Genomic DNA, 15,955 nt, shown 5'->3' with positions numbered 1-15,955 from the left:
ACATTGCCTTAGCAGGTGCACATATTTCTTATTAAATGAACATAGCAGTCCTCATCTTTGGAGAGAATCAAAAGCTACAAGGTATTAAAGTGTGACTAGCACTCAATAAAGATTATTTCACACAGGATTTGAAGGTGTTATGGAATTGAAGAGTTTTAGAAAGAAATATGGGCAACCTGCTCTGGGAGTGTTCTGTGTTAGAAGTTGGCATTTTTCACCGTACTATCCCATTTCTCTGTTCATGCAATCTCTAGAATGTTATGACACCAGGACTAATCTGGAAACTTGGGAAGTGAAGTAGTCTCTCTGTTCTTTTCCCTTTTATTACAGTACCTTCACACCCAAGGAAACTCAACTCATTAGCTTAGCCTGACTGAACATTGTAAACATTGTTCTAAAAATACTGTTTTTGGATGGTCTGTCCCAGAATGTGTAGGAATTTGCCTAATCAAGACTACTCTAATTAGCCAAATTAAAACAAAGTTGTATTTTGGATGAATAATACTGCACAAGGGAGTCTGTTGTTAATTCTTTTTGGACAGTGACTGTTTTGGGTTTCATGGCACTGAAATGTACACATCACATTCATGGACCACTAGAGATACTAGCCCTGTTAACAAGGCGCTGGGAAGCATAGGAGAGTCAGCCATCTCCAGCCATGACCACAACCTCAGACCATACTGTGGCCACCTTCTAAACACAGGATTTGAGCAAAATGAGACAACAAAGAACCAAACATAGAGTAAGCATGGGCTGGACTTTTGTGTGTCATCTTTTGGGGAAGTAGAGAAGTTAATCACATTCAGGTCTGAGGCTATAGTAACATCCAACGTTCCTACCCAGTGTATTTTTCAAATTATAAGAAAACATTTACTTTTGCAATCAATCACTTTAAATTGTTTTCAGGTCACAAGAAGACATCAATCAGCTGGTACTTCCCACCCGTCCCTCCCCCTGTGCCTATCTAAGAAGCTACTGAATGCAAGATTACTTGAAATGCCAAGTACGCCAAAAGCTTTAAGCTCCCAGTTCAAAACAAAAGCTTCTTGTAGCTTCCTGTATCTATATTTTAGGAAATTTGTGAAAAATTTTCCTAGAAAGAGGTTAACCTATACCCGACCATGAGGTCCTCAAAGCCTACTGTTATGTGTTCTGGAATTGGGGATCAGAAAAGAAAAAGAGAAGGAAAGAAGACACTTGAGGTTCAGCATTTGTGTTCTGTTTCTTCTGAATTCCACCAGAATGCTGTGTTGATTTAGCGTTAGCTCAAAGTTTTTTGGTCCCCAATAAAAGATTGGGGAATCCACTGAACAAATGGCTTGAGAGTTAAAAATGATTCCAAGCTCCAAATGGTGGGAGATTGGACTTCCAGTAGACCTTGAGCTTCGTTATACACTCATTGTAATATATTAACGTGGTAAATGGCACTCGCACAGGCACCATGACAGTTCCAAGGCTGACCATAAAAGGTCAAAAAGTGGGTGGTGCCCCAAGTCTTGGGGATCATCACCCCTTTCCCAGAGTGGTTGGAATACTCCTTCCATTTGTTAGCATGTGAAGTTACCGAGCCCATTAAAAACTAACAACCCCCACGCCTTGTAGCCATACTCTCCCTTCTGAGCGAGACGACTGCACTCTGTCTATGGATTGTGTACCCCCTTTTACTTTAAACTGAGCACCCAACACCCACCAGCATGAAGATCTGACCAATCATGGTGTCTTGAAACCAGCTACAGGTTTTCTTTGACCCATAATCTAGATCAATTCTTCTGATTTTGTCAGATTTCAGGGCACCTTTCCGCTGGGTCCCTATCATATTATATAGATGATTAGGTAACTGAAGTTGAATCAAGTATGGTAAAAATGCATTACTTCTGGAGCTATTTGAGGATCATTCGGAATGGTGGATTCTTATCCTTGTTTATTTACTTTTATTCACTCAATGGGCATAACACTATTATTGAACCTATGGTAAATTTTATCATATTTAAAAAACAAAACAAAACAAAAGCATTTACCAGTCCTTGCTCCACTCATATTCAATTAAAATTTTATTAGTTGACTGGATTCTTCTAAAAATTTTGCCCATTTTGGGTGATAAGCTGCAAATCTGGGTCTTATACATATTCAGTGGACTACAGTGATTATGTAGTAAAGATAGAGTTTTGATTAGAATGTGTTTGGTAATTTTATTGTTTCAGCAATTATAGACTTTTACCAGGTATATGTAAAATATGTATTTCCATAAATGACTATCTTGAGAACTGTCTCCATTTATCTTAATTAAGTTTTAGGAATTTGATGTGATCCGCCTTCAGGCAGCACTGCATTTTCTCATTATCCTCAAGGAAAAGGGTTGTTGGAAAAGGTGGCACAGGGCATAAAAGATGTCAGGAAAAGATTATAGGAGGATATTGTCTTAAATAACACTACTTTTATTTTTTTCTTGTTTAACATGACATTCCAAGTTCAAAAAGAAAATCATCTTGCTGAATTAAAAATGAGGTTTTTTTTTTGTTTTTTTTTTTGCTTTGCTCAACCAATGGATCCTTAAGAAAATCTCCAGAAACTCCTGGCATCAGAGATGAAAATATTCTTCCTTCTTATGGGAATAGAGGTCGCAATAGTTTATGATCATTGTTCCTAAACAAGTCAGGTCAAGGTCATTGCAACCTATCCGCATGGTTGCCTAAGAGAGAAGGCAGAACAGAGACACATTCCTGGCTTGAAACCCCTTAGTTTTGTTTCCTTTTGTATCAAAAGGATTGGCTTTCACCATGAGAGAGGTTGTAATTGGATTTCACCATGAAAGGAGGTTGTAATTAGATTTCTCAGCAGGTCTGCAAGTTCTGTCCCTGGCGAAAAAAAAAAAAAAAAAAAAACAGGGAAAAGGGCCTGAATATTCTTTCTTATAGCCCAGGCAAGCCTGCAGAGCTTGGTCTGAAAGGCAAAGGGAGAACGGGCTATGTGCATGCCAGCCCCCCTTGACCTCTGATGGATCAATGTCAGCTCTGGTCTCTTAAGACCAAGTGCATGGTCTTTCAGGTTGAGGGTGGAAATCAGTGCATGCAGTAGATAAATATTACTTGGCACTTGGGAGGAAACATAGGATGTTCCTTTGAATAAAACTCTCTGACTCTTGGTCTCTCTGTCTCTTGAGGTCCTGAAATGCCTATCTCCTAGAGAAGGAGAGAGCACTTAAAATTTAGCATACTCTGGAACACCATTTTCCATCTAGATTTAGGAGTGAACTTACACAAACAAACAATATATTTTGGGTATTGTGGTTCATTTTGAGTTCTCATTGTATTAGTCTCTTTTCAGTTTCTATTATATTTTCTAAAGATTTAAATTGGAATAAGATTAGGTCTGAGTAGGTGTTTTTATTTGATTTCTTTTCAGTTCCTATAGTTTTTTAAAGAACATCAATTTAATTAATTTAGAACACTAATTTAAATTTACATTTAAAATGGTAAATTTATTTTTGAAATTCTGCATATTGCCTTGCCACTTAAATCTACTTAATCTAACCATCCGTCTCCACTGCGTACTCCTTATCTCACTATATCTCTTCTTTCTTAAAAATTTTTTTTAAATTGAAGTATAGTTGATGTACAATATTATATGTCTCAGGTGTACAATATAGTGATTCACAATTTTAAGGATTAGACTCCATTTATAGTTATTATGAAATATTGGCTGTATTTCCTGTGTTGTACAATGTGTCCTTGTAGCTTATTTTATACATAATAGTTTGTACCTCTTAACCCCTACCCCTAAAATGCCCCTCCCCACTTCCCTCTCCCCATGGGTAACCACTAGTTTGTTCTCTATATCGATGAGTATGTTTCTTTTTTGTTATATTCACTAGTTTGTTGTATTTTTTAAATTCCACATGTAAGTGATATCATCCAGTGTTTGTCTTTCTCCGTCTGACTTATGTCCTTTAGCATAAAGCCCTCCAAGCTCATCCATGTTGTTGTGGGTTCTTTTCTCTTTTTATCTCCCTTCTCTTTCTTCTTCTAAGTATTGACGAGCTGTCTGACTTCTGAACTGGATTGGAAACATGGCCATCCACACCTTTAAAGGGAGGAACAGGCTTGGAGTCTGCTCTTTCCCATCTCTTGTTTTGGTTATGTCAATGACTTTTTGGAAATTTTAGTGCTGGTAATTATTGTTTCAAGTTTTCCTAACTGAATTTTCCTCATGTTGCCTTGCGTTCCTCAGGCAGTTCAGATGCCCTCCTCCTCCTGCTGTGGGCTCCTTCATTGGCAGCCTCAGCCAAATTTACAAGAAAACTTCTTTAGCATTTTTGGTTTCCAAGACAGATGATGACTACTTGATCCATTCATTTTACCTTATCTAAAGTCAAAAGACCTGAGAAAGACACACGGTATACCCTAGAAAGCCTAGGGAGAGGAGAGGCTGCAGTGACTGTTTTCCTTGTTATTTTACTTTTCTTCTTACTGCTGGCATATTATTTCGTGGAGTGTGTACATCCACGCTTCCAAATAAGGCCAGGTATCTTCTGTTGAATTCGTTTATATCAGAGGGAGATTGTAGGCTGCTATTTTTAGTAATTATTATAACTATGGAAAAACTTCCCTTCAGGGAAATGTAGTAAACAAAATGGTTATTATAGGTACTTCATAATCAGACTCAAACAGAGCATTCCCCTTCACCCTGTCTTTATACGATAGCCAAAGACTTCGTTATCAGCAAATCCCTGAGTCATATTTTGGCTAACATATACGTGTTGTTACCTGATACAGAGTTAACAGTGATGCTTTGGGGCTTTTCAAGTATTATGAGTCTCTTGGGAGAGCTCTATAGCTTGGCATTAAAGTCATCTGAAGGATTAAGAAAGATGTTCTTCTATTTCAAGTTCTCTGCTGAGTCACCGTCTGACATCAAGATTGCCCAGCTCTGTAAATGTATATGATATACACTCAAAGATACATATTTTTCTGGAGCTCTGACCTTCAACTGCTGGTTATCCTGCCTAACTGAACTCACCATTATATGAATCCAAGCTAGGGTAGACTTGGTTCATGCGCATCAGAACTTGAGATCTAACCAGAATTCAACAGAGATGTTAAAGATACACATTAAACATGAATGAAGCAGAGGATAAATGCATTGAGTGCCCAGGGAAGAGGATGTTATGGGGCATCGCTTAGGCTTCGCATCTCCCACTGCTCTGCCTCTTGCTCTCCCAGGAACTGGCTCCTCTCTGTTCCTCAAATAGGCCGTGATCCCTTTTGCTACAGGGTCTTTGCACAAGGTGTTCACATGCTCAGAATTCTCTTGCCAGAACCTACTTGCCCCAACCACCAACATCCAGCACACACAAACCTTCTGCAGAGTTAATCTCTATTTAGCTTTCAGATCAAGGAAAGCCATCAGTGACCTTGAGCAGAGGTCAGGCTCCTTACATTCTTAGAATAAAGGTGCTTTGCCTTCTTAACACATTTCAGCATATAATTATATGCAATACATGCTCAATATAATGTGAATTTTTCACCCCCCAAAATTGTGCTATAAAAAAGAGAGATTTGACTTATATTCTCATACTTCTGAGGTCTCTCACATTAATGGTCATTGTCTCAGTTATTTCATTTGGAACAACAAAGTACCATTTTAGGAAAACAGCCTGAAATGATCTCAAGCAATATTTATTTTTGTTTTTAAGAAAGTCACCATGACACTAAAAAAGGAGATAAAGATATTTAAAACAGATTTGATGATAATTATTCTTGAGGTATGACTTCATTATTGCAAGTGTTGGAATTACACAATTTTAGAAAACCACACTTCATGGACTCCAGTGGTTTTAAATAAGCCCTTTAAAGAGCACTGGAAAAAACCATATAGTAAGTAATTAATATGTAGAGATCATCACTGTAGAGTGAGAATTTATGCTTGGGGCTCAAATTTGCAGCATCAGCAGATTTTTGAGAAATGCATTATGAACAACTTGCAGAGAATTCATAATGCACTACTCTCTATTAGATAATTACAGAGTGGGTCCAGTGAATGCAGACAAGGATGTTAAAGGTGCATAGAGAGAGTTTTAACAAAATTGTTTCCTGAAATATGAGGATGGAAAAAATTTTTTTAAGTATGAAATATTTAGAATGAAATGAGATTTAAAATATGTATATATAACAATAGAGTTAAGTGTCCTAGGTATACATTACAATATATTATCCATCTGTGCACTTAGGTTGACTGAAGACTGTGGCTGAGGATCTTTCCATTAGAAAAATGAAGATGACTTTGTATTTGGGGTCACCTTATGTTTGGGCAAATGCACTTTTTATTAATGCAATGATTTGATTAACGACTGCCTTTTTAACTACACAGCAAACTTCACGGGAGCACAGCCTCTCTTATTATGGCTCCTGTAGCGTCTCTGGCATTTTGAATGGGGTAGAGCACTGAATACATTAGTTGCTTGAGAGATAAGGAAAAAATATTACTTATTTACCTAATTGTATAACTTAGAAAATAGTTGAGAAACTAAAACAGAAACTTTAATAACAAGGATTGTAATGAAAGATAAAATGTTTTGATACGTTTTGCCCTAGTGTTAATCAAGATGAGAAGAGTCCTTTTTACTCTTTATAAATATCAAAACCCTTAATTATTTCCTTTTAGTCTCTAGAAATTTAATGGTTCACATTTATACAATAATTCTGAGTCCTGTATTCATTACAGTTTACTCACTGGGAGATTCCAAGTTCAAAAAAGCCAGTCTCATCAGTGTTAGACTTAATGAGAAAAGGATTAAAAGAACTACTACTTCTTGAGCACTTCTATCCATTATTTCAGTTAATCCCCCAACAATCTTATGAATTACCTGTTATCCTCATTTAAGAAGTAGGGGAAACTGAGGCTTGGTGAGTTTAACAGCCAACCGTTACCACTGGTCAGATATTGTGATAAGATTCTTACATGCAATCTCATTCAATTCCCACGACTATTTCATGACTATTATTACCTCTAATTTACATTTGAGAAGACAAGGCAAAGAGTGGATTAGATTAAAAAACTAGAGTATGAGTACCAGGGTTTGAGCCCAGGCAGCCTGTCCCTGATCTCCCCTGATAAGCACGTAGTGAAGATGGGAAGAGGTGGTGGGAACCTGGAAATGGATTTATTGCGGGATGTGCAGTATTTGCTAGAAAGTGAGGTCTTTCTATTTTTCCTGCTTGCCTTTGTCCCCGTCCTCCACAGTAAACTGCTCACCGTTTAGTAGCTTTCTTGTTCGTTTTCTTAACACATATTCATTGACTCTTAAAAGGAAACATTTGGCTACTGTTGTTGGTATACGTAAGATGGTTGCATAATAGGGAGGAAACAAGCCAGGACTGGAGACTTCATTTCTAAAGAAGGATTTTTAAAGCGGACTAAGAGTTATTTCACGGAGAGGATTGTGAGACTCGAGGCTCTCTATCATCACTCTGATGGCGGCCTGCTCCTGCTTCATGTAGCCAGAAAAAAGGGGCTGACATTTCAAATGCTAAGAACATCGGGGAGAGGTTTACAAAAACAAAAAACAAAAAAACAAAAAACAAGCCCTTTGCTTGAATTTCAGTTCGAGAGGAAAAAATACCCCTAGAGCAAGTCAAAACCCCTATTCTTGCCTTTAGAAAAGATAAGAAAGGAGAAATGTTGGGGGCCTCCTCTGTCCAAGTAGGCCAATAAAACAGAATTGAGTGCAAAGCAGCGTTTTGCCTCAGTCCTCTTAATGGCAGTCTGTAACAGAAAGCTTGCTTTGGTTTCATTTGACTTGGCCATTAAGAAGCAACTAATTGACGAAGCAGTAAAGACTCTCAGTAATAAATACTTCACGTCGAGGTCCCTCAGGGGAATACAGTAGTGTCAGGTTTATTTTTCCATTTCTTAGGATTAAAAAAAAGACAATTCAAAGAAATATTTCCTTCTTGACCTCCAATTTTACTGTCAGAAAATTATTCCAAGTGAATAATCAAACACTTTCTCTCTGTATATCTAGTACTCTGCCAGGTACTATACCTGACATTAAAAAAAAATCTTATTTAATTCCTACAACAACCCCCTTGTGGGTATTATTACCACTATTTGCTGAATAGGTGGGTAAACTGAGTCCTGGAGGTGTGAAGGGACTGCCCAAGCTCACTCGGCCAGGATTCAAACTCAGTGGTGTTAGACACTGAAACCCATGCTCTATCCACTCTGCCTCGCTGACTCAGAGGCGTAGACCTGAAATTGACATTTTATTACACAGCAAAGTGTCTAAGTACAAGGAAGAAACCCGGAGGGAACACGTAGAGTAAATTCCCTTTCTACAGAGTTCCACTTGGGAAGTACAGGCGGCCTCGTGCTGTAATGTTAGCTGTGATTGATGGATTGATCCATATGTATCAGCCATAGCTGTTCTCCTCGCTTAATTATCACAACAAATCTCTAAGGTAGCAACTAATTTTATGATCCCCATTTCCACAAATGAGGGGACTGAGGCTCAAAGAGTCATTTGCCCAAAGTCACCGAGCCTGGGAGAGCCTGGGTATAAACCAGATCTGTGTATTTCCAGAGCCCATGATCTCACTCACTTTATCACACCATCTCCCTACAATCAGTCAAGACCACACACTCTGTTCCCCAGAGTTCTGACTGTCTCTCGATGCCCAAGACAAAAACCAGGCTAGCCTCAGGTAGTACTACCGTTGCAAGCTCACCTTTGGGGGAAGATGCTGGGTGATAACCCCTGTATGAACCAGACCCTCACCTAATTGGACATCTCTTTGGCAGCTAGGGCTGCTGGGGAAGTTCTCCTGGATTTGTGGGGCCCCCTTTTCCCTCACTGGAGGTTGTTCCAGAATGATATGTTAGTGAAAAGGGCATCTGAAGTCTTAACAACAGTCACTCATATTCTCGGTGGAAAAAGAGTCCCAGCATGTTCTGGACATTGTGCTAAACTTAACTAAAATAGCAATGTTTGTGTACAGTTATGTATCAACTGAATAAAAATAACAAGCAGTCAGGAGGAAATGAGATGAATAATGTTCTGGAGTTTCCAGACATATCACTATTCATTTCATTTCTGTCATCACTATTTATTATTTTTACTTAGTTGATAAGTGAAACTGCATGAGAGGCTATTGGGGATTAAACTCCAAAGGACCTGGAAAGGAAATCCCAGTACTCCAGTTGCTAAATGGCTGTTCAAAAATTCTCTGAGAGAAAAAAGGCAAGATTCGTTAATAACATGTACCTATTCTTTTCCAAAAAGTAGAAAGCAGCATTGCTTGATTGGATAATAAGTATATGAAACAGATTGTTGTGCTTTGCTGGATCTTGTTGAATGGACAGAAATATAAACTTAAATGTTTCCTGAGAGGAGTGTCCTTTAAAAAAAAGTCATAGTTAACAATAGTTATAACCATCAAAGTTTAGCTGAATAAGTTGTGGAGTGAAAAAAGCTGGTACCCATGAGAAAGGGGAGAATTAAAAAAGAAAGATTTCTGCTGAGTTGGACGTAGTGATCATTTCTATTCAGTGTACTTAGGCTCTGGGCCAGAGGAGAGCTTGGATACAATGCCAAGATGACATATTTAACCTCTTTTCAGATTAAAGGCAGTTCAAAAGAGATACTCTCTCTGCACTACCTCTTGGCTATGGTATCAACAGCATTGATCTGCAGTTAAAAACGTGGTTTTCTCCTGCAGGGTGACCCCTAATATCTAAAAGAAATGAGGGAGCATGACTTGCATTATTGTTTTGTTTTAGAAGATAGAGCCAGACACCAAGATACCTTAAAGATACAGGAGTTATCATAATTTTTTAGCTCTTTGATTCCCCTCCTCCTTTTCCCCTTCCAAAATAAGGTATCATTAGGAATTAGAAATTGTGTGTGTGTGTGTGCATCTTAAAAATGATCTAAGGAGATAAGAAACAATGAGTCGTAAAACTGTAAAAGGGCATCAGGAAAAAATTATAGCCACAATAACTAAAAAATAATCAATGAAGAATGTAGTATTATAGGGATTTTCTTACCTCTTGGAAAAGCAAAATATTCCATTTCTACATTGCTGTTAGGTACAGACTGGGAAAATGATGGTGATTGACTAACTTCGGATAATTTAAACATGGAAAACACTCAAGTTACTTTAATCTGAAAGATTTTTTTTTAAAAAGCTATCTGCCCTTTGATTTATTTAATATATTTAGTAAAGTGTTTCTATAAAATACATTTCCAGATTTCAGACTTCACCAAGATTTGAATGACTAGTCTGACCAACCATAGTTCTGCATTTGTCTTCTTGGTTTACACTAAAACCATCATTTATTAGTACCTACTATTTAATCTTGGAAAAGAAAAGGAAGCATGAATTCAGTTGTTAAAATTCCCTCTTAAGTAGGTTTTCTGTAAATCATGCAAAAGGGTTTTTTGGGGGTAAAAAAATGGCTTTGTATTAGGTAAAAATATTAGACATCTTTATCAGATCACGCAAATCGTATTAACAAATGCAATTAGATGATACAGTAAACTTATTAAAATTTACCTTCAGGTAGGTAGCTGGACCCAGAGCCTTGGCAGAAAATTGAAGTTGAGTCCTCTCTTTGCACACAGCCTGGAAATAAAAGTTTGACAAATATCCAATACTCTTCAAATCTCTTTCCTCGTTAGCTCTGCTTCTTTGCCCAGAAACACATTCAAGTCTATTGGAGTTGAAATTCTGCTGCTCTGTCAACTAGTCAGGGTCTGAGGTGACAGACAAATTTGGAGGTTGGCACTGGAACGTGTTTCAGACTGTCATCGTTTTTGTTGCAGATTCCTGCAGTTCCCAGCGGGCTCGCCTCTCACTCCGAGGGCGAGTGCGCGATGAGCTTTACAGGCGGTGCAGACTCGCAGGCAAAGAGCTCACTCTGCTCGAGAGAATGGGGTTAACAGTCCTCCCCTCCAGCTCTTGTTCCCAGAGGCTCAGAACTTGGCCAGAATATAAGCACTTGGCTCCTTACGCTTTTTTTTTTCTCCTTCCCTTCTCTCTCTCTTCTCAAACAACTCTAAAAGATTTTTAAATGCAAGATCCTTTGGGGGGGTATTTTTATTTCAAGACTTTGAAAAGAAACTCCATGCTGTGGTTTCTTCCTAAAGGAAATTGGGGGTGGGGGTTAAGGAAGGGGAGTAGAATAATTGCAGCAGATGCATTTTTACATTGCTTATGTAAAAATTGTTCTCACGAATACGCCTGAATCTGATCATAGCAGGGTACTGCAGATACTTTAACCTTTCTTTAAATGACCTTCAGAAATGCACATTGATATGAAGCACCTCTCCTTCCTAGTATAGGTCCCTTGTCTGCCGATTCAGAAATGGTGCAGTTCACAGGCTATTCTTCCCCCAACACAACTCCATACCGTAACCCTCTATGTAACGATTGGTCTGTAAGAGTTTTCCCATGAAACAGACTTGGCGTTCTGGTTATTTATATATGTGTCTAAGCTCTTCCACCGCTACTTCTACATTTATTGCACGTTTATGATGTGTCAGACACTGGCTAACAGTGTTTTATGCACCCATTTCAGTTACTCCTCACAAGTCTACGTGAGGTGAGTGTTCCTCCCATTTGATGATGGTGTAGTTTTGTGGGAAGGTCTCCATGTTTGTGGCCATACAGCTTGGGTTTGCATTTTGGTCCCTGACTGTATAAGACTTGGGACAAGTTATGTAATGTCTCTAAGCTTCAGAATCCTTATCTATAAGATGGGGATGCAGATATGGGGATAATAATGGTATCTATCTCAGGTGGTTCTGAGCTTCAAGTAAGTAAACACCCCCTGCCACCCAGCAGACACTCAGATGTTAGTTATTATGATTTGCATGAGAAAAACAGAGCTTGGTAAAGCTGAGTGCTTTTTCCAGGATCTCCAGCTCCTAAGATTTGGAGCAGGAGTCCTACCCAGCTACCTTGGCTGACTGGTGCGCTTGTGTTTCTCTAGGTTATACCACCTCCTTCTGAGTGAGCTGTGAGCTCCTTGAGGGTGGGGACGTGCCCCCTCTGTATTCTCCATGTGCCTAGCACAGTGCTATGCGTACTGTAAGTGTTTACATTAGATAAAGGGTTATGACTTAATTTAACTTAGATTTTTCTATATTTATGCCAAAGTCAGGCCAAAAGCAAAGTACTAACAAAAATAAAGAAAACCCCCACCTATAGCTGTAGGCAAATATGTCTTCAGACAGTTGTCTCCAAGCACTTTAGAAACATTTGTCCTATTTATTTTTCAGAATAGCACAAGAGAAAGGTAACAATAATTATCTCTGTTTTACAGCTGGGGAAATTTGGGAGCAGAGGAAATTGGGCAATTTGCCTAGGAACTGAAAGCTAGTCACGGTGCAGCTGGGAATGGTCTCAACATCTCTAGAATCAGAATTACTTGTTTCAAACTGCCTTTCCAGGCACAGGATGAAGTGACGTGATGTCCTTTTGCCTCAGACAATGGGATGTTTTTCCTTAGCTGAGGTCTAGGGCGTGAGCAGTCTCCTCTGAGTGAGGATCAGAGGGGTAGGCTGTGTTTGACTTTGCTTTTCCTCTGCCTCCGTGCACATCTGGGTCTCAGAAGTGTGGGGGACACAGGCACTATTTCTCTAATGGGTCCTGAGGGCCACAGGTACGGTGGGACTATTGCAGGTTGTGTAGGACAAGCATTTCTGAAGATTTTGCCCAAGTTGGCTAAAGGGAAATTTGTCTGGGACCAAAAATGTGATCTTCTTCTAACAACATTCCCCATTTATTCGACATAGCTTTGTGAGATTGGATTCAGGTAATTACATCATTTCAATGAGAATGTAGAGAAAGTTGTAGCTAGGGATCTAAGGAAGAATGGTTGGACCCACAAAAATATTTTTTCTAATACTAAAATTGATATTTTATGTTTTTTACAAAGTGATCATGATAAAATTTCTTACAGAAATCTATGTTAACATAAAAAGTAACTTGGTTAAAGCCAACTGGACTTACCTTTCAAATGTAAATACGTACCTAGAGAGTTCATTTGTATGTGGTAAAGCTTGAGAGTTTTGACTCAGTTATACAGGATTTTTGCTCTGGGTCTTACTAATCTGTAACATGATTAAAAAGATTCACTGTATTTCTTACAACTAGATAACAGAGAACAGTGTTTGTGTGTGTGTGTGTGTGTGTGTGTGTGTGTGTGTGTGTGTGTGTGTGTGTGTGTGTTTTAATAAAAAGACCTTGAATCCACAAGTTCTTTTAAGTATGACTTTATTTTGGGAATGTTTATGGGCAGATATCCAAACTTTTGTTTCTGAATCTGTCATTTCTAAAATAGTTTATAGCTTATGAAACTAAGGACAATAAACCTACACCAATAGCCACCTAACAGATGGAACTGTAGGACAGATTTAGTAACTTATCCACTATCTAAATATGATGGGAGAAGTTTGATAAATAAGGAGCCTATTACATTCCTGCATGTGAACTGAATCATGTAACACCAGCGTTGGTCAGAAGGGTCTAACAAAAGCCAACATCAAAGTTGAAGTGTTTTTTTCAACCTTTGAGTGCCAAGATTCCCTTTGAGAATCTGACGAAAGCTTTGAGCAAGTTCCTAAAGTTCATCCATGAACCTCCCCTCCCCGAGGGGTTCCATGAGGTTAAAAACCACTGATTCAGGTGAGGGACCAGAGAACACATTCATCAGTCCTCAAGCATTGAATGAGCCTTTTGTTATACACAGCACAAATCTCTGGGTGATAGGAGAGAAAAATCATAGTTCCTGGCTATTTGGAGTCTAAGAGACGAGACATGCACTCATTGTCAGAAGGGGGCATGATTCCCATGGAGTGGTAGAGAGCCCCAGGTAGGAAGTGAGTATGAGTGAAGGGAAGCTGCAGTGACAACAGGGTGTTGACAGTTATCTTGGCCAGGACCTGGCCTGTAGGACTCTTCTCCTTGCTCATGCCATGTGTTAGTTTGCTGGGGCTACCATAGCAAAGTACCACATGCTGGGCAGCTTACATAACAGAAAATTACTTTCTCAAGTTCTGGAGGCTAGAAGTCCAAGACCAAGGTGCTCTCTGGGTCGGTTTCTCCTGAGGCTTTTCTCCTTAGCTTGCAGATGTCTGTCTTCTCACCGTGTCCTCTCATGGCCTTTTTTCTTGGCTCATTCACCCCTGGTGTCTCTTCCTCTTTTTGTAAGGACATTAGACCTATTGAATGATCTCATTTAATCTTAGTTACCTCTTTAAAGGCTCTATCTATCTCCTAAACCAGTCACATTGGATTTTAGGACTTCAACATATGAATTTTGAGGGGACAAAGTTCAGTCTGTCACACCCCATGTATCTTTCAAACTTTGACATTTATTTCTCCTTGGGTCTTACTTCTGGGAACCACTCTCATTTCTCAGTCCTGGCTTAGTTCCTGACCTCTTTCTATGCAATTTGCCCCATTCTCCTGCACTACCATCATATCCTGGCACTGAGCCGTTTCAGATCTCTCAGCTCTGTATTGGCTATCAACCCACTGAGTCAATTTCCAACTACAGATTCTTATAGGAGTTTACTCTAGCCAGCCTTCCCCAGCCCATAGTTCTGCGGGATTAGTCATACTCCCTATTAGGTCTTAAGCAGAGGCTTGACTCATAGAAGTCATTAATAAGTAGGAGAGTTGCAAATATGCATCATATTTGCTAAATAGAATGTGATGAGTGTGCTTAACTGAAATTTTTCTCATTGTAACTTTCAAAGCAAAAGAAATAGAAAAGGAAAGACTCGTTAGGGCTAGGTGAATTTTGTATGCCAGGCTAGTTGGACCTTTATTCATTAGGTGAAAGGGAACTCTGGAAGGTTAGAAAGAGTAGGAAGGAAACAACATAAAATACTGCATCTATCAGGATGCATTATGCTGCAATGACAAAGAACCCCAAAACATCAGGGACTTACAACAAAGGTTGCTTTTTCATTCATGCTCCATGTTTATTGTAGTCAACGGCAATTCTGCTATACATTGTCTTCACTCTGGGATCTAGGCTCAACCCCATGTTCCCTCGGCTGGAGATGAAAATGGCAAACTATGCTTAGTTCTTCAAGCTCCTGCCCAAGTGTGACACACATCACTTCTGCCCACATTTCATTGGCCAAGGCAGGTCATGTGGCCACACTGAGTTCAGCGGGGTCGGGAAGTATAATCCTCCTACAGAGAAGAGAAACCATAGGCAAAAGAACGAGAAAATAGATTCTACTCTTGAAGGGATGGATAGAACAGCCTGTGGGAAAAAAGTACTAGAAGAAAGGGAAAGAGGAAAATGAAAGGGGCAGAAGCAAAGTTTTTTTAAAAAATGTGGAGGATAAAAAGATGAGCGGGCAGAAGAGAGAGGAAGTAGGGTAAAAATAAGAGGTAGCTCTATAGAAGATACAAATAAATAACTAAGAAAACTGACAACAGAAATATAAGGGGTTAGATTAGGTTAGAGCAATGCCAATCAAGTGCTTCTATACAGATGTAAGAGTTATGTGTTAGTTTCCTAGAGTTGTCATAACAAATTACCATACACTGGGTGGCTTAAAACAACGGAACTTTATTTTCTCAAAGTTCTGGAGGATAAAAGTCTGAAATTAAGGTAGGCACATGCTCCTTAAGAAGGCTTAGGGAAGAATCCTTCCTTGCCTCTTCCTAGCTTCTGGTGGCTCCTAGAAGTTCTTGGCATTCTTTGATTTGTAGCAGCATCATATCAAACTCTGCATCTATCTTCAAGTGTCCTTCTTCCCCTGTGTGCCTCCTCTGAGTCTTTGTGCCCTCTCCACTTCTTGTAAGGACACCAGTTATTGAATTTAGGTCTGCTCTAATCCAGTATGGTCTCACCTTATTTTGCAAAGACTGTTTTCAAATAAGTCACATTCACAGGTACCAGGGATTGAGACTTGAACATATGAATTGAAGGG

General features: G+C 39.1%; 1 protein-coding gene across 2 annotated transcripts in view; it reads right to left on the bottom strand.

Moving 5' to 3' along the window:
- Window positions 1–10,962, bottom strand: part of SPARCL1 (SPARC like 1) — a 42,788-nt gene extending 31,826 nt beyond the window's left edge. For both annotated transcript variants that reach the window (XM_032498438.1, XM_006193603.3), the window contains exon 1: window positions 10,551–10,962. The gene's annotated coding sequence lies outside the window, so the exon portion shown is untranslated. The remainder of the gene's footprint in view (window positions 1–10,550) is intronic.
- Between the last annotated feature and the right edge of the window lie 4,993 nt (window positions 10,963–15,955).

Source organism: Camelus ferus, chromosome 2 (genome assembly GCF_009834535.1).
Source record: "Camelus ferus isolate YT-003-E chromosome 2, BCGSAC_Cfer_1.0, whole genome shotgun sequence".
In the NCBI taxonomy this organism is placed as follows: Eukaryota; Metazoa; Chordata; class Mammalia; order Artiodactyla; family Camelidae; genus Camelus; species Camelus ferus.
Note: the sequence above shows the minus strand (reverse complement) of the source record. Positions and strands in the feature narration are given on the sequence as shown.